The 23,419-nt window shown below is 39.2% G+C and overlaps 1 long non-coding RNA gene across 3 annotated transcripts in view; it reads right to left on the minus strand.

The window, feature by feature from the left end:
• Positions 1-10,350: 10,350 nt before the first annotated feature.
• The window catches only part of LOC105710922 (uncharacterized), an 89,017-nt gene continuing 75,948 nt past the window's right edge, over positions 10,351-23,419 (minus strand). For 2 of the 3 annotated variants that reach the window (XR_001105924.3, XR_010339696.1), the window contains 6 exons: positions 20,589-21,679; positions 18,251-18,416; positions 14,968-15,062; positions 14,496-14,669; positions 12,894-12,939; positions 10,351-12,418 (listed from right to left, as the gene is read on the minus strand). This is a non-coding gene — a long non-coding RNA (uncharacterized LOC105710922). Of the gene's footprint in view, positions 12,419-12,470; positions 12,699-12,893; positions 12,940-14,495; positions 14,670-14,967; positions 15,063-18,250; positions 18,417-20,588; positions 21,680-23,419 lie in introns of those variants that run through there. The other variant, XR_010339697.1, reaches the window with a different exon arrangement.

Below are 23,419 nucleotides of genomic sequence, written 5' to 3' on the forward strand. Positions count from 1 at the left end.
GGCCAACCTAACCCTAAGCGGTGGGTCTTTCCAGCCACTTTTCATTGTCCTTCTACTGATGAGGTGGCCCTCTTCTCCAGGACTGGAGAAGAGTTGTGTGCTGCTGGAAAAGTCAGTGTTTTCACTAGTTTCCCTCCCTGTGAGGCACAGTGAAATGTCCTTTCACTGACTGACCTCTCTATTCACCAGATTTGCACGTGAAACTGTCCTGGACTCAACCAAGCAGAGGATCATGTGCTAAATCTACAAAGAACACAGAGAAGCATGGGAACCCTGCCACTTCAGGAATTCTCCATTTGGGGATTGTCTGTAATGTCCCTCTTGGAGTATGTGGGGAAGGGTTCCATTTCTGAGAAAAGACTATCTTAGATAGTTTAAGCAACAAGACATTTATTATTGAATGAAGTTTGAGCATAAATGGTATGAAATGACTTAGAACCTCAAGTCTGGGGTTGCTGATTGGTCAAGAAGGAAGGAGTGGATTCACTGGCAGGGAGATGAAGAAATCGCATTCCTGTGCTGTGTTGACTCTTTGGGCAGGGGTGGGGGGGGTGGCAGGTCTTAAGATCAGTTGACGTCCTGTGTTTTGCTAGAATTTAGGATCTGAAAAACACCTTAAGCAATTTTTAGGTAAAAAGGTTCAGTATCAGAGATTCTGTCTATACGATCAATGGGGAAGCAGGTGGTCAGAGTGCTATGTGACTCCCGGTTAGCCCCAACAGGGAAGCAAGTCAAAGTGTACCAGTGCACTGGGTTCAGTGCCTAACTAGAATTTTGCCTAATGCCCAGCTTGTAATTCTCATTAACCCTGCGAGGGCAGCTTCATTACAAAGAGTGATTCCCAAAACCACATTGCAGTTCTGAGTCACCAAAAGAGCTATCATGTGCTTCTACCTTGCTCAGACCATGTTGATCATGTTGGCTGTAGACCTAGGGAAGTCCCAGCCAGGCCGCTGGATCTGCGCAACACTGTCCATGACACAGTCCCCTGTAAATGCATGCCCAAGTCCTGTCTCATTTGACTCCTTCAAATGCAAGATTCAAAGGAGGAAATCTTATTGGCAACAGCTATAGCACACCTGGGAACCCCAGCTGCAAGAGATTGTCCCATGTAGAGTGTCACAGCTTTTCAGGCTCTGTGTACTAGGTATGCTCTCCATATATATTAAATGAGCAAATTTATAAAATTTGCCAAAGTGTCATTGAAAATCACAACTGGCCCTGACCTTAAGGAGTACATTGCAAAGAAAAAAAATAAGTAAGGGTGTAAAACCGATGTTTCTTGAGGAAAGAGTATGGTGTGGGAGGCGAGTATAGCCATCCACATATGAGAGGAAGGTATGTTTCCAAAACTGGATTGCTACAGTATATAGGAGTTGCCATTTCTGTTTTTCACTGTCTGCTTTGTGAAAGTCTTACATGAAGCCTCTCTTGAAGTTTCTCCTCTAAACAATTTCATAATGGGATTTGGGTGTTTGTCATGGCTGAGAAGAATGAAATTACCTGCCATTCTTACCAGTAATGGCCTTCTTGACATGACAATATGCAGAATGTGGTCTTTACAAGGAGTTTCGTTGGAGGTATTTTCAGGAAAGTACATTCAGGCACAGGAAGAGGGGATATTGTGGAAGTCATCAAAGATGAGCACTACAACCATGTGATTAGCCATTTTAATGTTAAATAAAATCAACCTACTGCATCAAGGGTCTTTAGGAATAACTGCCCAAAACTAAAAGAAAAAAAGTACATCCAATAAACTTGGTAATTATGATAAGAATAGCCAACACATGAAACAACAGAAGAGTAAGGAAACTTTTTTTTGCAGGTTTTCATTCTAAAGTTAGGTCAATAAGTGAAAATTTTGTGCAGTCAAGTTAATCTTGAAAATTCTCAAATTATTCCATAAATTGATTTTAGTGTGTGGCATATTTGATTGCACGTAGGCCAAGACTGAAATTCTTATGAACCCTAACATTAAAATCCACTGAACTAGACCAAAAGAAGAAATGAAAGGTTATACTCAGATGTCCAGCCATTCACACGAATGCCCTTTGGTAAACCGCCATGTTCTGAAAAGTGAGTAGACGTTAGATGGGGAATGTTAACATGTTCCTGCATGCCTGAAGGGATTATGCAAATTTTTATTTTTTATTAACATTAATTGGAATATATGTTACTGTTTGTTATTATGAAGACTAATTTTAATACAATAAAGTCAGATCTTAGACGTGGTACAGAATTAGGTCTAAAATGTCATGTGCTTATGGCAAGACACAGCTGTGTAGAATGGAGGATGGAGCTTTAAAATACTGGACATTCTTCTTAATTCTATTACTAGTAAAATCCTTAGAATAAGACATTCTTTGTGTTTCTCTATGTCTTAGTTTCCCATCTGAGAAGGGTGGTTATAGACATAACTTCCATCATCTCATAGCTTATTTGTGTGAAAGTTCCAACCCTCTTGCCTGCAAGGCGTCCCTGAAGCTGGCTGCCCTCATCCTTCATTACTTATCTCAATACTCACTTATTCAGGTGACCTCCCATTTGATATTTTAGGATAGACTTGATTACCACTATTAAAGTTTGGGTTATTTACTCAAACTGTTCGCTTTTTTATCTTCAGTCGAGAAAGTTCCTTGTGATCACTGGCTGTTCTCCCACTTTCTAGTGGAATGCTTGGTTAATTATAAGTTCTTAATAAATGTGTGTGCAAGGAACAGAAAGGGGAGCAGTAAAATCTTAGAAATAGAGGGAGGTGATTTTTAAATTTCTGCTCCAGCATTGGAATCTTTTCATAATATTCTTGATATATAGATTACAGGCTTTTGTACTCATTAAATGGAGGTACATATTTTGATACAACTTATATTGTTCTTTCTTTCTTAAATTAAATGAATAGTGCTTCCCTCTAACTTCAAAAACTATTTATCCAAGAAGATTTTGAATACTTTTTAGCTCTATTCTAGTTAATGTAAGACCTTGTCTCTAACTTCAAGAAGCTCTCAAGTTAATAGAGAACAAAGGACGTGAAGACAAGTCATTATAGACACTTATATTTACCAAGCAGAATGCAATTTAAAAAAAAAAGTCTGTACAGTATGACCAAGGGTTTGCCTAAATATATTACTTCCAGAGGCACATTGACTGACAACCGGTATATTATGTAAAAACTACTCATGCCAGATGGCATTCCAGATGTATTTATTCAGAAAGGAATAAAAATAATAACTGCTTGTTATATGCTAGACAGTGTTCTAAGCACTTTATATTATTAAATCATTTGATACTAGCCCAACACTTTGAGGTCAGTGTGGGGACCAAAGGTGGTTAATAACACGTCCAGGGTCCTGCAACCGATATGCAGCAAGGTCCGGATTTTCATGGTGGCTGACTGACTCTTAAGTCTGCATTCTTAGCCACCTTGCCATGCTGCAAGAGAGAATTCATTTCCATGGGAGCTTCATTTTCTTTCAATGTAAATGTAAATATAAATGCACATATTCTGCTAGTACTGAGGAAAAAGCAAAGTAGAAGGAACAATATCTAGCACTTTGGGAGGCTGAGGTAGATGGACTGCTTGAGGCCAGGAGTTCAAGACCAGCCTGGCCAAGTAGGCAAAACCCTGTCTCTACTAAAACGACAAAAATTAGCCAGGCATGGTACTGGGCACCCGGAGTCCCAGCTACTTGGGAGGCTGAGGCAGAAGAATAGCTTGAACCCAGGAGGCAGAGGTTGCGGTGAGCCGAGAGCATCCACTACACTCCAGTCTGGGCAACAGAATGAGACTCTGTCTCAAAAAAAAAAAATCTAGAGCTACATAAATGTAGATTCTATTTATTGATATGTTGGAAGTTGAATAATCGTGGGAAGCCAAAGATTCTCTGGTATTTATAGCTGACCTTGACTGAAGAGAGTAACCATATTAACATCATCCTCCATTTAAGGTCACACAGAAAATTAACTAAAGCAGAATCCAGCTGAGGAAATAAGGAACTCTAGGCAGCCAAGGCCAGAGACACTTGTCATAGTCACATCCATCAACTGGTCATGTCAGTTGACTGCTGGAAACAAAGTTGCATGCATATGCACATATATCCAACACATACCTGCAAGGTATATGGAGAGATTCCATCCATTATTTTGAAATGCATGTATTGAGTATTTCATGTTAGTCAACTAATAGCCATGAGAAAGATCAGAGTAAAAAACCAATGATAGTTACTTAATGGCACCCAAGATTCTGGTACTTGGAGAACACAGGTCAAGTAAGCAGCACCTCATTAAATGATAACTTGAACAAAATCTCTCTTCCTACCTGGTGTGCACAAATTATAAGACCATGTGTCATACTGTGTATATGTAATGTTACAGAAACAGAGAGGAGGTGGGAGCTTTTAAAGCTACACAGAAAACTAAAAACTAATGTATTTTTTCTCATGTTGGTCCTTCAAATAGTATATATTCATGCATCCTTTTAGAACTAGCTGAATTGTTCTTTTGTCATATAGGTTTACCCTTGATGGACATTAATGCCTTGCTTTTCACTATCCTATTCATTGTCTTCTTCATGTATTCTAATTGATAATGTCCCCCTTCACGTAACCTAGAATTGAGCACATACTGCATGCCTTGGCCCATGTGATGCCCAGAAAGCTGACTTATTCATTGACTCCCTTACCCTGTTCTTTTATTGCAGCCCAAGTGAGTATTTGCTATTATTATCGGATGCACATCCTACTAGACCATGTTGATCTTACAGTCTTTTTCATACAAATTATTAATCTAGGTCTCCCCTATGCTGTAACTTATTTCATCTTGTTACGTTTAGCCCATCTTTCTGATCCAGGGTGATGAAAAGGGTTGGCTGGTGCCTCTTTACAGTGATTTTATTAGCAAATCAAATTGGCAAACTTCTCAGCTTTCAGTCATTCATAAATTTTATAGCAGATTTTTACTATAAGTAGTTGCTAAAAATGTCAAGCCTGTGATTGTTATTGCTAATATGCCTTGAAATATTTGAAGGATGAGCTCACTATAGGTAAAATGTATATTTTACCTTTTACCTATAGTGTCTATTAATATTTAATGTAAGTATTAACATAATTATTATTTTCTCATATTCCTCTTATTTGTTCCTTAATTCTCCTTACCTGTCTTATTTTGGTTAATCAAAATATTTCGCTTTTCCATTCCATTTCCTCTACTTGTTTCTTACTCAAATTGCTTTGCATTTTTTAACATTTTTTCTCTGGGATTATAGTACATATATCCACATTAGCAAAATCTACCTTGGCATTACTATTATATCACTTAATGACTAATATAGGAATTTTACACCTCCTTCTTTCCTTCATACTCTTATCATCATGTTTTTCTACTTATATATTTAAATTCATTATTTCTATAGATTATTTATAGGATTTGTCATAGTTTTTTTCTAAAAAATTCCCAACTGCAAATTCCTATTTGTGCTTTATCTGTAGGTCTAGTTTTAGAGATTGATTTTTCTTTTTGTATATTTTCTCATTTAAAAAAATTAAATTATGGATTATGTATTGGTGAAACTCTGGATTCTATTATCTTTCTCAAAGGAATGAATAGTTTCATTCTAGTAGGAGTTAAATTACCACAAATCAACTTGAACTGGTAGATACTTGTTTTCAAGCTTTGTTAGGGTAGGTCTATTTATTTTTTCCCTTAATTCTTATGTGAATCTCTTAGTTTTGCCTGTGGTACTCCTAACTCTTTTGGGAGTTCAGTGAAAAGCTCAAAACATTTTCCAAGCCACTGTAACTTAATGGGACCTGATTTCTTATCATACTTCAGTCTCTTGTGTAGTGGGCAGCTACTGAAATCTCATTTCACTGGCTCAGTTTTAAATGGCTCTTTTCTCCTGAGCCCCTTGGTGCCTCATCTCACAAATACACTGTTCATGGTTTAAGGTATTTGAAGGGAGTTTACAGGCCAATTTGGGGGTTCTTCATTCTTTCTGGGATTCCTTCTACCTCTCTCAATTTCCAGCCACTTTGCATCCTCTGACTTTATCCTCTGCCTCATCAGGCTAATAAAACTGTGTTTCCATGCTTGATTGTATCCATTCCTGGTGGGGGATATTGGGAATTGTCTTCAGGGGAAAGCTGTGTTGCCCAGATTTCACCCATTGTGTTTTCCTCGCACAAGTTGAATCCTCTCCAGCTTCTACCTGAATTGGGTCATTCTTCAGTGCCTTCAAACTTTTTCAATATAACTGTTATTAGCAGGAAACTGTCCCGTACAAGCTACTCTGCAATCACTGAAAACTGGAACCTAAGGTATATTCTAACATGTAATTGCATTCGATCTAAAACAATTAATTATGTCTGTAAAATAACACAAGGATCAACTGAAACCATGAATAGATCTGGCTCTGAATCCTAACTGACTTCTGTGATTGCAGGAAAGTTACTTCATCTGTAGACTTCATTTCTAAGATAACCATTTTCCCAGGAATATTGTGAGTCTCAAAAATATTAATTCCTTATCCCATCCCATTGTTAAGGGCAACTGAAGAAGATTGAGTTTAACATTTTGAAGCAATTTGAACACTACAGAGGGGGCAGAATCTCTCAGAGTTAATATAGCTCCCCAGGTTGCTAAAGCAACTGAAAGGCTTATGTACTGTAAGAATATGATTCATTCAGTTCTATAAATAACACTGCATCCTTGCACTTGGTGTAGCCTCCTTTTTGGGAACAGGGAGGGGAAGGAAAGAACGTCAAGACAAATGTACTTTTCCAAATTAATGAATAAAGGTGACGGTGCTGGTAGGTCCTCTCTCATTTTCATTAAGTCCTCTTTGAGAAACAAGTTAGAGGAATAGAAATTTGTGGCTTCTTTAGAAGTATACGTCACACACACATAAAACTGTCAGCAAGAGGTTTTTAAAAAAAGGATAATTATTTTCAGTTTTAGATGTATCTTAGAGATGGGTCCTTAGGTTGATTGAAGCCAGTAAGTGTGTCATGTGACCCCTTTTTTGCTCAAAACATTTTGTTTTCCAACCTGCAGATTGCGGTACTTTCTAGCTTTCTCAATTTGTTTTCTTTTGTTATCTGTGTAGTCAACCATTGGAAAATAGTTTTTAAAGTATTGCATATATGTGGATCTTATTTACTACTAGGAAAAAATTCTGCTTGTGAAATGCTGGATATTGAAGCTTATAAACATGATTTGGATTTGTGATAAAGTTTATATTCCTAATGTTTGAAGTCTCCTAGTCCATAATTTTATAGAGATAGATAGATAGATAGATAGATAGATAGATAGATAGATAGATAGATGATTTTACACAATGTAGACATGAAACTAAAATTGTAAAGGAAAATGGGAGTAGAGCATGCACATTTTCTTACCTAAGCTTAGGATTTATGCATACCTTTGGGCAGAAAGGGGTAAGGAGGCTAAGACAGTGGTTTTAGGGTGAGAGCACTGCACTAGAGGAAGACCCCCTTTCAGCAATAATACTTTCCCAACGTCTTTGCAGACAGAAGCTATACTAAACTTAATAAATTAGGCAGAAAGGTAGGTATTTCAAGTAGGAACAATATGCTTGTGCAAAAAGAGGAAGGAGGAGACAGGGAAGGAGGAAGCATAAAGAACATGAGATTATAAAACTACTGTAATACTAAGAAGGTGAAGTGTATTACATCATGGGACTAGGCTGTGTCAGAAAAAAGAATACTCTCAATGATCAGTCAGCTGGGTTTGAATCTTGATTCTGCCTAATTCTTTGGTGAAATTATGAAAAGTCTCTGAGTTTAAGTCCTCATTTGTAAAAATTAAAACAATATCTAACACCTACATGTGTTTCAATATTATGATGAAGATTAAATTACCTGATGTGAGGATATGTTCCGCAATATCATATGGCAAATGTCCATAGGTAAATCACAGAGGAGTGATCAAATCAGGGAATCAGACTTCCACATTCACTCTTACTTAGACATACGCTTTTGGACTTTTTTTTTCTTTTTAGAGAAAAACAAAACAGACAAAAAAAATCTGACTCTACAGTTTATACAGAAGAATTACTTTTTGTCCAATACATAATTATCCTGCAATATACAGATCTGTCTCTAAGGTTGCTTTAGCATTTTATGTTTTTTCAATAAACAAGTTAACATTTTTATTTCTAAATGTTAAAGAGGAGACAGAAAACAAGCTGCTGCAAAAGATATTTTTGAAATGATGTGCTCTGACAAGGGTCAGAGCTAAAGAGAAAGCTAACAGTTATTAGTGTTCAAATCCTAAACGATGTTCCAGGTGGTAAAACAATACACTATCCAATTCATCCACCCATCCCTTTGATCAATGCAGTGGAAGGTTTAGCAGTAGTGTTCACTGAAGATGACCTCATGCAGACAGCATCTGCTTGGTTCATCCCTTCTGTAGCTCTATTTTATTGAACATATATTAACCTTAAGAATCTTATCACCTAACTTCATATAATGCTGTCAGTAATCCTTTAAGGCTGGTACTATTGTTTCTTCTTCACAGGGGAGGCAGCTGAGGCTCAATAAAGTTTCCCAAAGTCACACCACCAGCAAGAGGTGAAGCTAGATTCAAAATCAGACCACTTGCCCATCAGCGCTCCACAGTGGCATATACCTTCCCCAAGTAGACTGTCATGGAAGTTTCTATGGTTTCTCTCTATTGGGTGAAGAGATCAGACTATCATGTACTGGGCTTCTTTCTGCCTCTTTCACCTTGGCTCTTTCAAAGTATTATAAGTTGGAGGTATGTGAAACAGAATACAAATAGAACCTTTGAATGAGAAAGCCAGCTGCAAGGAGACAGCCTCAGGAGTGTGAGTGTATGAGGCCGTGTGAATATGCGAGCTCCTCCCTGCAAGTCAGGAGGGCTTCCAGATACCATACCTTGCTCACATTCATTAGTTGTGAGATAATTGCATGTGTATACTGACCACGGATGTTTTGGTTTCTGTAGTGACAGTCAGAAGGAGGTTGCCTACTACCCTGTCCCTTGACTTCTCCCTCAATTGCAACCTGAACTCATTGACTAAAAACTCTGAGTCTGTGCCCAGACCCACAGTAGCAGCAGCCTGTGGGTCCCTAAAGAGGTCTAAGAACATCTGGACATAGATTCACCAGGGAAACAAACGGTTTCAGAGAAAGACTATTTTTCTACAGGTGATTAGTGATCAGAGTAAACACCAGATAATTTTTCAGAAGAAAGAGAGATTTCAGTCCAAATGCTAAGAAAATATTGTCTGTGTAGATGCCTGTACGTTTGCAGGCATCAGAACTTTAACCTTTCAGCGTACTTTGCAACCTTCTGTATTACTTGATAATTTCCTGTTCTCCAATGTCATTGTTTAAAACCAAAGTAGTCCTGGACACCTCCATAAGGTTAATTGGCACAAACTAGGTTATCATAAAAGGAATTGAGAAGGATGAAACAAGAAGTTACCAAAAACCTCTCAGGATAACCATGAAGGAATAAGTTAAAGTATTTCTATTTAATGGTTTATTTTGTGTGCTGATCCACTTTTATTTATGTTTCAATACATATTTGCCGGAGATAAAATAATAATTAAAAATATACTTTTTTGCCTTCTTCGAGATAAACAGACAATTAAAATGCAGTTGGATATGAACTTTAATAATGCAGCATGCCTTGATAGCCCTTAAGAGGGGCCTCTGAATCAAGAAGGATGAGGGGGCTTTCATGGCAGAATTAGTGATTAAAATGTGCTTAAAGAATAAGTAGGGGATTTACAGAGAAGGAACCAATGGGAAGGAACACTGTGAGGAGAAGTCAGTTCTGCTTTGCACATACTGTCTTGAAGGCGTCTCAAATACATACTAATAATAGCTCACATTTCTGCTGAGTTCTGGGAATGTGTCAGACAAGTTTTAAATGTCTCCAATGCTCTCAACAACCCGAGGAGGTAGATACTGTTTTTATGCTTTTTATGAGGTTGAAATAAATATTTGTGAGTTGTTCATGTATTGACAGTAATGGAAGCCATGGGAAGGTTTGAGGGTACCCAAGGGAGGTACAAAGTAAAAGAAGAAGAGACTCATAGAAGGTCCTGAAGAAGATCACCCAGGAGACAGAGGCTGAACAATGGAGAAGATGGAAGACAAGCCAGGATAATGCCCTATCGTGGAATCAATAAAAGAGGCTGGGTGCAGTGGCTCACAGTGTAATCCCAGCACTTTGGGAGGCCAAGGTGGGTGGATCACAAGGTTAGGAGTTCAAGACTACCCTGGCCAATATGGTGAAACCCTGTCTCTACTAAAAATGCAAAAAAAAAAAAAAAAAAAAAAAATTAGCTGGGTGTGGTGTTGTGCACCTGTAGTCCTAGCTGCTTGGAAGGCTGAGGTAGGAGAATTGCTTTAACTTGAGAGACAGAGGTTGCAGTGAGCCGAGATCATGCCACTGCACTCCAGCCTGGGAGACAGAGTGAGACTCCATCTGAAAAAAAAAAAGAAAAGAAAAAGAAAAAAGAGTGTGCATAAAGAAAGCAGGTGTCATCATCCACCATGCTGGATGAGAAGACAGTCACTCTGGGGACTGAATGTGGGCGCCGGGAGTGGGAACATCTCTCAGAGAACTGAAGGGAAGGCAGAAAGGAAGAAAGGAGAGACAGGGAAAAGAGCAACTTTACTCTCAAAAATACCAGGCTGAAAGGAGAGAAGAAAGAGAGGGCAGTATGGAAGTGGAGTATGGGATTGAGAGGCTCTGCTGGTTTGTGTTTTTAAGGTTGGAGGAGACCAAAACATGTTTACATACTGAGGGTGAGAAGGGCAGGAGTGAAGGAAAGGTTGAAGAAGGAAAAGGGGAGAAGGTAGGTCTCTATGGGAAGGCATCTCAGAGAGGCAAAGGGGGTGGGAACTGGATGCAAGCAGGGCCTTGGCTTAGACTGGGAGGAGGAGGAGGGACGATTCTTTAATATAACGGAACGGAAGGGGAGAAAGCTACAATGTAGACATGGGTAGATTTCTATATTCAGCTCTCTCTGCCATAACCCTCACTCCTCACATAGATTGTTTGACAAAATTTAATCACATACAGCAGGTCCTCCAGTGTGGTTATGTCATTGCACAGTGTTTCATTACAACATTGATGAGAAGAAAAAAATTCTTTGCTTGGGCCACTGTCTGTGTGGAATTTGTACATTCCCCCCATATCTGTGTGGATTTTCTCTGGGAACTCCAGTTTGCTCTCACGTCCCCATGATATGCATGTTAGGTGAACTGATATGTCTAAAGTGTCCCCATCTGAGTGAGCATGGGTGTGTGTGTGAGTGAGCCCTGTGATGGGATGGTGTCCTGTCCAGGTTGACTCTGAACTGTAATAATTGGGTAAATAATTCTCTGACTTGTTTTTAGGAATCTTTAAAAAATGTAAATGCCGCTCACATTTAGTTTAATGTTTAGCGTTAGAAGGGTTTTGGTCTTTGTTTAGAAGTTTGGCATTGTTTTTGTGGCCAGAAATATGCCACAGGAATGTAACTTGTTTATGTCAATTAGCCTATGGTAAAATTGGTTTCACTCTACACAGTTTTGTTTAGAGTTGCAATTTTCAGGAACCTATAGATGACATGAAGTGAGGGCTTACTAGAATGGATTTGTTAACCACAACTACCCCAAAGTAATTGAAATTCACTGAGATGTTTAGTTGTGTTTGTTTCTGGCTTAGCCAGCCACATACTAGTTACTATTTGCTAACAAATCCCAAAGAACATTTTTAAAAATCAAGGGTGAGCATAAAATTAACATATCCCAACACCTCACTTATTCATATTTCTGACTTGGTCAGCCTTCTTAAATATTAGAAAGTATAGTCAGGATTTTCCACCTGCATTAATATGTCAGAATCAGGGGGAGTGAAGAAGTTTGGTGACTTAGATACAGCTTTGAAACAAACAGGTCTTCACCATCTTGGTTCTTGTATTGGAATCCTTTTTGTTCAGTGTTGCCGCTGAAGTTATTTTCGGAAAATCATATGGATTTTTCACTGAAACATCTGTGTTAACTTTTATTATCCCTGGTCTGCTTTGTAATTTTGGAAACAGATATAAAGAATCGCAACCCAAAGCACAGTAATATAGTGGGAAGCATCCTTCATAAGTCAATTGAGGAATTTAATAATCTCTTTAGAAATAAGCTCTGCAGCTATGAGAAAAATGTGTGGGTTAAAGGCCTTCCAATTAAGAAAGGTTTCTCTGTGGATTTATAGGCTGGTGGTTCACTCTTCCTGTTCGTGTTGCCATAGCAACTGTCAGGTAGATTTTCTGCTACTTGCTAGGAAGTTGGAAATGTTGAGTCTGGTTGAGCCTTTTCAATTCAGTGAAGCTTAAATGAAATTCTTTGCAAGGAACTGGCATTTAGCCTGGGTCATTTATTCATATCTAGAAGAAAAAAAATCAATTATAGTAATCAAATGTGCAAAATTTTTATTGGGATTATTTTTGGTACATATTTTGTGCTGTAATCTATTTTTAATGGAAGGGTACTAAAGGTTTCAAGGGCTGCAGCTGGCCTCTTCGCTATCTGATGGCTTGTGGCTTTAATTACAGCCCAAGACATAGGAAGGCATGCCTTTCTCGGGTCTTCTTTTGCAAGCTATAATCACCCCTGGTGATATTCAGAAGCAAACTAGGATCCAGCAGCCTCATTAGGTTGAGACACCTATATAGCAGGAAATACAATGTACAACCTTTTATTCTTTCATTTTTTCCTGTCCTGTTGGTTATTTGAACTAAAGCTTGGGAAAATAAATCATGTCTATGCCATCATTTAAACTTCTTAGGACAAAATTGTCTTCATTTTCCCTTCAGATTAAACCCTCCTGGGCGTCACTCACTATGGTTAATTTCAACTCACGTTGACTGATGCCTGACAGCTCCATGTAGGATGGTCTCCTTTAATCCTAAAAAAGGAAAAAAGAAAAAAAGGAAAAAGAAAAAAATCAAGCACGAAGGTGGGCAAAGTGAACTCTTTACATAACATACAACACACACCATACAAAGGGAAGACATCTAAGGGACCATGCTTAGTGTGTTCCTTTGTTAGCGTCTATTCTCACTGTCAGAGAAACAGCAGCTTCTACGGAAAATAAGTCACAGTCCTTATTTCACACAGTGGTGCTATTTTTATCTCCCAGCTCCCCTGTGGATATTTATTATAAGATATATGATTTACAACAATGGCTTTAGATGCCTATTTTAGTTCATTTTGTTCCATTCCTCCTCTTTTGTTATTTGCATACCACGCCTTTCCTTATTATATTGATGCTTCATAATATATATAGTAATTGATTGTGGGTAAGAATACAAATAAAACAGAGAAGAGAGAGAGGGAGGGACATTTAAAAAAAGTCAAAGCTGAAATGTCCTTTACTCACTTGCCTTGCCTTGTCTGATTTTCTTCCTTTTGGTCTAAAACTGTGCTTTCTTCTATTAAGCTAAATAAAAACTTTCTGAGAAGAGCAATTGAAGCTGAAGGAAGCTCACTCTTCAGTTGCTACTCTAGGAAGTGGAAATGAAGTTGCCTGGTTCTGCTCTCAACTTTATTTACTCTAAAAGGTGGGCAATTTTCTCTTAAAATAAATTGTGCTTGGAGTTACATGGCTCAGTCAGCACAAGATGCAACTGTGCCCTGGAGCTGAAAGTCAGAGAAAGGGGGCATTCCATCAAGATCTGGATAGCTGAACAGGAAACAGACTTGCTTGGTTATGGAATATATTAGAATATCCATATGCATAATCAGATGCATCATTTGACCAATTTGACCATAGAGATCACTGTGACTCAGCTTTGCCACTTGTAAACAGAGCCATCCTTAGTAGACTCATGTGGTGGAAGCCTCTTGCTTTGGGGAAGCATAAAGACAGACTTTGGCCACCACCCATTGGAGGGAAGCATCAGGCCTTCCTTGCTACAGGTATCTATATGTGGGATCACAGCTCTCCTTGCCTCCACCAGCCTCTCAGTCCAGGCGAGTGCCTCTTCTACGTTTAGTAGCTTTGGTCCAGCATGTGACCAGGCTGTGCCTGAGCTGTCCCCATGGCCCCTCAGGGGATGGGGGACAAGTCATTGAGGGGGCCACTGCCCCATTCTACTCCTTAGCTCCGTGCAGCAGGTGCCCTTTGGGGCCCTCTCTGTGCCCTTGACTTCCAGGCCTTATGCACAGTCCGTGAGGCTACGGCACCTGATCCATGCACTCCCAGCCTTCAGGCTGCCCTGAGCTCTTTTCTTCCAAACTTCAGTTCCTGGGAAAATGGAGACCTCTTCTGAGTGGGCCTCAGACCCACCACTTCTTTGGCTTTGCAGTGAGATGACTTTCCAAGGACTACATGCCCCCCCTACCCAGCTCCTGTCCTGCATCTGGCTTGTGGCAAACATCTTGCTTAGTGCCACTGTGCTGAGCTGCAAAGACATGGGGGTCCTCTCTTCCCTTCTGGTAACCTGGCCTGATTTTTCTGACCTTCTTTATGTAAGGTTGTTTCCTCCAGTCCCTCTGCTCTGACTTAGCTCGTTCTTCATTTTCCCAGTGACAACATGGCTGAGACAGGAGTCCTCGCAGTAATCAAGCGTCCGCTCTCTACAGTTCAGTGTGTGACATTATGCACTTTTCTGGAGCTTTCTGATGTTTCATGCTCTATAAAATAATAAACAATAGTGACAGCTCATATTACTGGGTGCTTGCTGTCTGCCCAGATCTTATTCTAAGTGTGCCCCATGTGTGACTTTCCATGGATGCATTAATTCCTTTATACTTTACCACAGTCTTAGGAATGAGGCATTATCTTCCTGCCACTCCCCAATACCCACACATCGAGACTTTGTGTAAATACCAGTTCAAATGTTAGTAAAAATTTCTCTTTACCCCTGGCAGTTGTCCCTCAAATGTGTCTCTTTTCAGAGCTCTAAAAGCAACTTATTAACAAGTTACTTACCTTCTCTAAGTCTCGGGTTCTGTATTCATGAAGCAGGTATAATTGTGCATAAATCATGTTGCTGTGAAGACTGAATTAATTGATGCATATAGAATCTGTAAAGAAGTGTTTGAAACTTATAAAGTGCTTGATAAATATTAGCTTTTATTGTTGTTCTTTGTGGGGTTTCTGTGTACAAAGAGCCTAAGCTTTCAAATTTTACAGATATGTGTTTGAATCTGTTCTCTGCCATTGACGGCTTGTATAATTTTGAGTAAGTGTTAAAATTTTGCTGAGCTTGTTTTTCTTCTGGTAAAATGAGGGAATTCAGACCTGCTTCCTAGGACGTGAAAGGAAGCCTTTGTGTTTTCTAGAAAAGCAGTGCCCATCCCACAGTAACAACTGTTTTTTTCTCCTTCATAGGTTGTTTTTATAAAACTCTTACTTAGTATTTTTTTTTATCTTTAGCTCCCCATTGGGTGCCTAAAACACTCAAAATCTTTGGCATCTCACTAGCTCTCTTCTTGGAAATGACTTCCCTTTCCTCTTTCATCTTTAGCAAAACCTCTGTTCCATCCATGCCACCCCTCTTAGAATACCAGAAGGCAAGTGACCCACATTTCAGCGCCTTCCCTCTTGCAAAACTGGGTGAGTAGTTTTAAGAGGTTGCTTCTAAAAGCAGCGCAGTGGCTCCATTCACTGGGGTAGGATGCCACATCAGAATGAAGGCATGTGTTAGCACAGTGCAGAGAGTAGTGATTAGAAGGGGTACCTTCCAAGGAGCCCACTCCCAACTCCAAGCATGAAGCTACCCCACTGGCAGAGGTAGGCAGTGCCAGGGATGTCTTACGTCCAATTTCTCCTATCTCTATCCCAGTTTCACATTTGGGGTTTTTGGGGTTTTTATTCTCCTAGCTCTTCAATCCGGGACGTGGTCCTCATTCTCTCGTTTTGCCTGCAGTCCCTGCAAGTGCAAAATGTGGAATTATTCTTGTCAAATCTGCCCCTTCCAGATTGGCTAACTCGAAGATCAGAGCTTTCTGCAGAAGAAAAGACTTCCTGGCTCAATGTGTCAGCTCCCTTTCGTGTAGCTAGATCTTTCAATTTGTAGCATAACCCCTGCAGCACTGGAGAGAAAAGATGATATGTCTGAAATGCTGAACTATGGTCACCCCTGTCTACCATTATGTTTCCACAGGCATTTCTATAAAAAGCTGCAAAACCAAGGGATCTGAGATCTGACACCTGAAATGGCTGCAGTCACACAAAGGCACCCCTTTTCTCGTCCCTTGTTGACTGACCCATCCCATCCTGCCTCCCAACACACAGTCCATAACTTTATATTTAGGGCAGCAGCCAGCCACATGCTGTATACATGTTCCAGACACATCTCACTCCTCCCCTGTGAATTTGGTGTTAAACTCAAGACTGTGTTTTTACTTCATCTCAGCTGCTTCTTGTGTGACATTACACACTTTTCTGGAGATTTATGATGTTTCATGCTCTATAAAATAATAAACAATAGCGGCAGCTCATATTATCAAGTGTTTGCTGTCTGCCCAGATCCTGTTCTAAGTGTGCCCCATGTGTGACTTTCTGTGGAAGCACCAATTCCTTTACATGTCATCACAGTCTTATGAATGAGGGATTATTGCAGAGGAGGAAATGGAGGCTGAAGTGCTCCCAGGTAGTAAAATGTAAAGCTGGAATTGGCACTCAGAGCCTATATGCTTAATCCTAAGTTACTTGATTTCTTTGAATCTATAGGTTGTAATATATGCAACTATAATCAATTCTCATTATTCAACACAGTAGTTATATTCTATAAAGTCACTGCAAACACTGAATTAGCAAATCTGAACCCTGGCTGCTAGGAGAAATACAGGTCCAGGTTCCTACGAGTGTCTGATCACCACATTTTCATCAACTCATCAATACATGACCTTGTTTTGTGTATGTTCTTGGTTAAATCTCATATATATATATATATATATATATATATATATATATAGTCGATGCATTAATGTTGAACTCATGGCCCACAGCACCAAAACTCATAACTCGAGAAAGCTTATATAACACACAGATTTTCTCCAAAAGGCATATCACAGCCTTCTTGCACTTAGGAACACTAGATAAGACTTCAACATTACTCTTAGGGGTAATGTTTGAAACAGTGAAATCACTAACAAAAGGCACAAAAGCATGAAAAATATAGCTCTAAATAGACCACTAGAAGGACACTGTTTACAGCGTGAGAACTGAGACACAGAGGCACAGCGTCACCTCGTGCCTATTCAGCCTCACCTGGGAAGGCATTTGGGCAACCTCAGATTTTTGGTTGTTCTACATTTATTGGCAAACTGCAAAAGCAACAGTGAGTATTGACTTGGGGGTTTACAAATAAATTTTAGTGAGTAGGTAAATTCACAAATAGGGAATCTGTGAATAATAAAACTCTACTGTACCTAATAATGAGGGGAAAACATCTCAGAAGATCTGAAAACAGGATCTTCATTAGAGAATACATTAGAATATCCACATGCATAGACAAATGTATCATGTGGCCACAGAGATCACTGTGACTCAGCTCTGTCACTTGTAAACAGAGACATTGTGAGTAAAACCATGTGTTGAACTAGGAGTTGGAGCTGAGGGGAGCATAGTCCACGAAGGGGTTCTCCTACTTGCAAAGGCACGGGTCTATTCTACTGTTTTCTAAACAAACAAACAAAAGAGGAAATATTTTGGTCACCTCTTTGCATGATGGATGAAGCTTTGTCTCTCTGAAATACCTGTATATCTAGACTGCTCGTTTTGGATTTTAGAAGCATGTTTTTATTGTGGATACACAGCCTCTATGTCCACGACTTATATTTCTCTCTCTGCAATGGATTAGAATGGCATCTGAGTAGCAGACACTAAATCATATTTTCTCTAGGGTGATGATAAATGGTAAAATAAAGCAGTGGAGAATAGTCCGTTCCCATCCCATATGCTAGCTCTTGGGATTTGTAAGCCAAGAAGTAGAGGTGGCTGAACTGGGGTTAGAGGGAAGGTAGGTTCCTGGTGTGGTTGTTTATAATCTTGGTACTCAAAGCTGGTCTGTGGACCAGTAGCCATGGTGTTAACCTAGGAGCCTGCAAAAACTGCAGATGCTTAGGCCTCCCCCAGATCTGCCGAATTCAAATCTGAATTTAACAAGATCCAAGTGTGCTTCCTAAGTACATGAAATTGAGAGAAGCAGAGCTTTGCAAAACCAAGCCCGAATCCTAGCATGCCATTGCTTCACAATACCATTCACCTTTGAATCCTCTTCTGCATTCTGTAATCATCGCTCTGACCACAGCTTTTGCACAGTGCCAAGGTCACTGAGAAAACTCCAGAATCTTCTGTGGCTCTTGAACCAGGGCACCACTGAGCTTTCTTGCTCTCAGCGGCTAGTTGTGTTCATTATCCATGACCAATATCTATGATGAAATATTTAAGTTTCAGAATAGTTCACTCAGTCCTCTTGATCAACCACCTGGTGTTCTTGTCATAGATCCTAGAGGTTGAATTGTGACTTTTGTAGTCAACTAACATAGCAGAATATATGTATGAGAATCTAACATTTCACATTTTCTTACACCAAAGTTTTGTACCAAGCTTTTGTCTAACTCAGACATCCATGCCTCTCAAAAGTAGATGATCATCAAGGATCAGAAATTCAGTGCAGATTCTTAACTTTTCTACATAACTTATCTACAGATTCCCAATCTGTAGAATAAATGGAAAATAATGGAATGCCTCTCTATTTCACAGAGGCGTTATGAAGATCAAATTAGAATGTGAGGAAGTACATTCTAAAACATGATGTGTTATACAAGTGCCCATTATTGTAATTGCTGTTTCTATTAAAGATAACACAGTATTAACCCTCCTAAAAATTCAACAATTTACTAATACACAGGGGAATATAAATGTATATATTCATTTTCAGGCAGAAAAATGTTATTAGCATTTTTGGTGTTTCATTTCTAGAATCACCAACTGAAGTGTATGAAATCAGATCACATCTTGTAGCCATGTAGATATTGCCTTTGACAGTGACTGCTGGTCAACCGGAAGAGACAGAGAGACATCTTGGCTTCTTTCTGAAGTCTGAGGTTCTTAAAATGCAATGAAAGTATTTGGGCCATTTTTAATGGAAATGTCATCTTTGATATTTGTGAAACCATCAGAGACCGGCAAACCCTCTAAAAAGCTGCTTTTTGTGTTGCCCTTGAAAAGCACAAATGGTTATCATATTAAATGCTCAGTCATGCAGCCCTTCCCTGCACACACAGCAATATATTTTTCAAGCAAGCACATGGATGACTGTAATGGATAATCTTAACTCCTCCTCAGATTCAGAATTCGGTTGGCCCTTGTTTGCAAAGGTTGAGTAAGAGTGTGTTGTTTGGAAAGCCATTGTCTGAATGGCTGCTGAACATCTCAACCCACAGGTGCCCACAAAAGCCTTTAACTCACACTGGTTAGTGAAGAATGGTCCCTACTGTATAACTCATTTCCTTCTGGTAAGTGAGGTGTTTGGTGGGGCACGCTTACTTGTCTGAGCCATTAGAATCCAATTTAATGCCATCCTGCCTCTGGAATGCAGTGTAACCACCACATCTGGCCATGTCTGTTCAAACACTCAGTGGTGCCCAGTGGAATGAGGGGGTGTGGAATGCATCACCCAGACCTGGGAGCTCAGGCTAGCAAGCAGTGAGTTCATCACTGGAGACAGCAGAACCTAAAGGCTTGTGGTTTATTTTTCCCTCTTTCCTTAGTACCCAGGAGCGTTGTTTCCTCCTAGAAGCCATGTCGTCTAGAGCTCTGTGTTTCTACACAGCATGTTACTCCCAGTATCCTGAAACTGCTCAAGTCTGTTCTGCAAGGAACAGGCAATAGTGTCTTCCTTTTAAAACTTGACGCTGTCTTCTTTTCAATATTCTTCTTTTTTGCTTTTTGGTTCAAAATGAGATGTCTAGTAAGAACTGTTTAATAAAAAATTTCTTAATTGGAAAAGAGCAGACAACTACACCGGAAGTACGAACATCATGTCAATAAACTTAAATTATATTACCTAATATTTAATCCTGTTAAAAGGTTTGCCTTCTGTCCTCAGAGAAGTTTTCGTTTGTTTTGGTTTGGTTTTTTGAGACAGGGTGTCACTCTGTTACCTAGGCTGGAGTACAGTGCCAAGATCTCAGCTCACTGCAGTCTCTCCCTGCTGTGTTAAATCAATTCTCGACTCAGCCTCCTGAGTAGCTGGGATTGCAGGTGCACACCACCACACCCAGTTAATTTTTGGCATTTTTAATAGAGGCGATGTTTTGCCCTATGGCCCAGTCTGGTCTTAAACTCCTGGCCTCAAGTGATTTGCCTGCCTCAGCCTCCCAAAGTGTTGAGATCACACGCATAAGCCACCCCACTCTGCCACATCAGAGAAGTTTGATGCCAAGATGCACTGAGAATTCAAAGATAGGAAAGATCTCCTCCTGACTTTGGAACAGCTACAGTAGAGCAAAGACCCACACATAGATTTAATAGGGTGATGGGTGCTATGGTAAAGATTAGTAACAACTGCTGTGGAAGCAGAGAGACAGGGAACTCACCTGGGGTATCCTGGAGGCCTCCTGGAAGAGGTGCTCTTGTGGTTTAATAGGATAAATAAAAAAATCAGAGGAAGGACGTGGCAAAGAAAATGACAGGAAAGAATGATTGCACAAGAAAAGATGCAAAAGTGAGAAAAGCCTTCATGTGCAGCAATGACAAGCAGCGTGAAATTACTAGACATAGGCATCCCTTCGGAGGATGAAGGAACGTGAGGGTGGAGAGGAGGGCAGAGGCCAGGTAGATGTCATGTGAAAGAGTTTTGGTTGTCTTTAGTCAGTGGAAGCTATGGAAGGGGATTGGGTGAGAAAATGAGAGTTTGTTGTTAAAATTAATGCTCTGCCATTACTCTGTGAAGGATACACATGGGAGCCAAGACCAGAAGAAGAGAGAGAGAAAGAGACCACTGAGGAAACTATGGCAGTCACCCATATAGGAGGGAGGGAGGGGTTCATTTTGATTTATTTTGTTTTGTTTTGTTTTGAGATGGAGTTTTGATCCTGTTGCCCAGGCTGGAGTGCAGTGGCGTAATCTTGGCTCACTGCAAACTCTGCCTCCCAGGTTCAAGTGATTCTCTTGCCTCAGCCTCCCGAGTAGCTGGGATTACACATGCCCACCACTATGCCTGGCTAATTTTTTGTATTTTCAGTAGGGACAGGGTTTCCCCATGTTGGCCAGGCAGGTCTCAAACTCCTGACCTCAAGTGATCTGCCCGCCTCAGCCTCCCAGAGTGCTGAGATTACAGGTCTGAGCCACTGTGCCCGGTCAGAGGGGTTCCTTGTGGAAAGCTGAAGTCAGAAAGAAGATGGGGCAACCAATTCAGAAAACAATTAGGAGACAAATAATTGGCAGGTTATTGAGTGGTTTTGAAGGGGTGAGGAGGGAGTCTTTAAGGATACTGTAAGACCCCCTGTAACAAGGTCCTGGTGTTTCTTAAGCTCATGGATATGTGTGCTGCCATTTATGGAGATGGAAAAGCTGGGAGGGAGAACAGGTAGGGGTGGCTGGGGATCCTAACTTCAGCTCGGGACCTGCAGAAGCTGTGAAGCATCCAAGCAGAGCTGAGCACTCAGGTGAAGCTTTAAGTCCAAAGCTACAAAGGAAAGCATAGAATATAATTTTAGAATTTTTACAAAATCAGTATTGCTTGGTGATTCTCCTAATTGAGTATCTGAATGTTTCAATTCAATATTTGTAAAACCAACTTAAATTCTACATCCTAACCAGTATGATAATAGTGTGCTTATCATTTCAACATCTGCAGTTCTTCCATTTCCTTCAGAGTCTTTCTTAATTTCTTCAAGGGTTAATGTTTTTTAATGAGGTACATTTTGGTCATTAACTTACTGTTTGTTTAAAAAACATAAAACATTCTCATTTGTGATTAGAAATTATATATATATATAAAATGAAAGCTTTCAGCATTTAAGGGGTGATATTTATATTTCTAAATTTCAGGTATTGTTCTCTTAAAATAAATGTGACTCTACTTCATATCCAAATAGCAAAAACAAAATATTATTTGCCCTACTCTGGAAGGTTTCATGTTATTTGGAAATATATGTGACTTGATGGTTTTGTGTGTGTGTGTGATAGTTCAATGACTTTTTATTAAGAAAGATTCTTCTATTACCATTTTAACATATTCTTTCAAGTGTCTTAGATGATCACAAAAATATTCTCCTAGACATCAATGGCAAAGTTTATTATAAAATATTTCAGCTTCTGCATTTTTTTAATAATAAAAAGAGAATAAGTGAATCTATAACACTTGTTGCTATGGTAACTAACATATTTCTATATTGAGAAAGAACATGGAAATTTCTAAATGCATTTTTATCCTTATGACATATGTCTCTGTATAGACAAGACCATATACCTTGGGTGACTTTAAATCCAGAAGACTAGGAGATGAATTCTTTTAGATATTTTATATTAATTTTTTGTAGAGACAGATGCCATTAGATCTGGGTCTTGGTAATTAGTTGGTATACATATATTATACACATGGTACAAGAAGAAAATTGATCCCTGTTATTTTAAAGTAAGATTGGAAATTATCCCTAACAGAATATTTATGCTTTAACTGTTTATTAAATCTGTTTAATTTATGCTTTAACTGTTTATTAAAACTGTTTTTTCAAGACATTTCAAATTTGAAATTCATTGGTAAATAAATCATCTGTCTGCCTGAACCTCAATCAAATGTGTTGCACATACATTCATTTATTAAGAAATATTTATGACAGCTACATTTAGAATCTCTGCTAGATTTATAATCTGGGGGAGTGACAGTCACAAGTGAATCATTATACAAAATATGCAAAATGACATGTGCCAGGAAGGAAGTATAAACAGGTAACATCGGAACGCAGAGAAAGATCATTTAACTTAGCCCAAAGGCATGAGGAAAATTTGGATAGGAGAAGAGTGAGGAAAGAGAGAGAGAGAGATGATGCCTGAATTAAGTCTTAATGAATGAGGTTCACCATATAGAAATTTTTGTCTAAATAAAAATGAATACTTATGTAGACAACAATCAATATTAAATACTAATATTTAACGACTACAAGAAAAATACCCTCTATGTACTCACAAAAGCAGTTTTTTGTGCATAAAGGAAAAAAATCAAAGGAGATGCATGATTGGGTAATGAGAGTTGAGTTTATTGAGGTTCTGTTATTGCCAGACATGCACCGGAAACAAAGGTGGCTCCCAAGGTGTTCACCTTGTATGAAACTTAAACAAGCTTAGAAAGGAGTTATAATCTTATTCTACAATAGGAATCCTTAAATACTGCTCTATTTAAGTAGAATTTCACTAGAAACTTATG

Source organism: Aotus nancymaae, unplaced genomic scaffold (genome assembly GCF_030222135.1).
Source record: "Aotus nancymaae isolate 86718 unplaced genomic scaffold, 86718_ANA_hifiasm-v0.15.2.pri h1tg000083l, whole genome shotgun sequence".
Classification (NCBI taxonomy): domain Eukaryota; kingdom Metazoa; phylum Chordata; class Mammalia; order Primates; family Aotidae; genus Aotus; species Aotus nancymaae.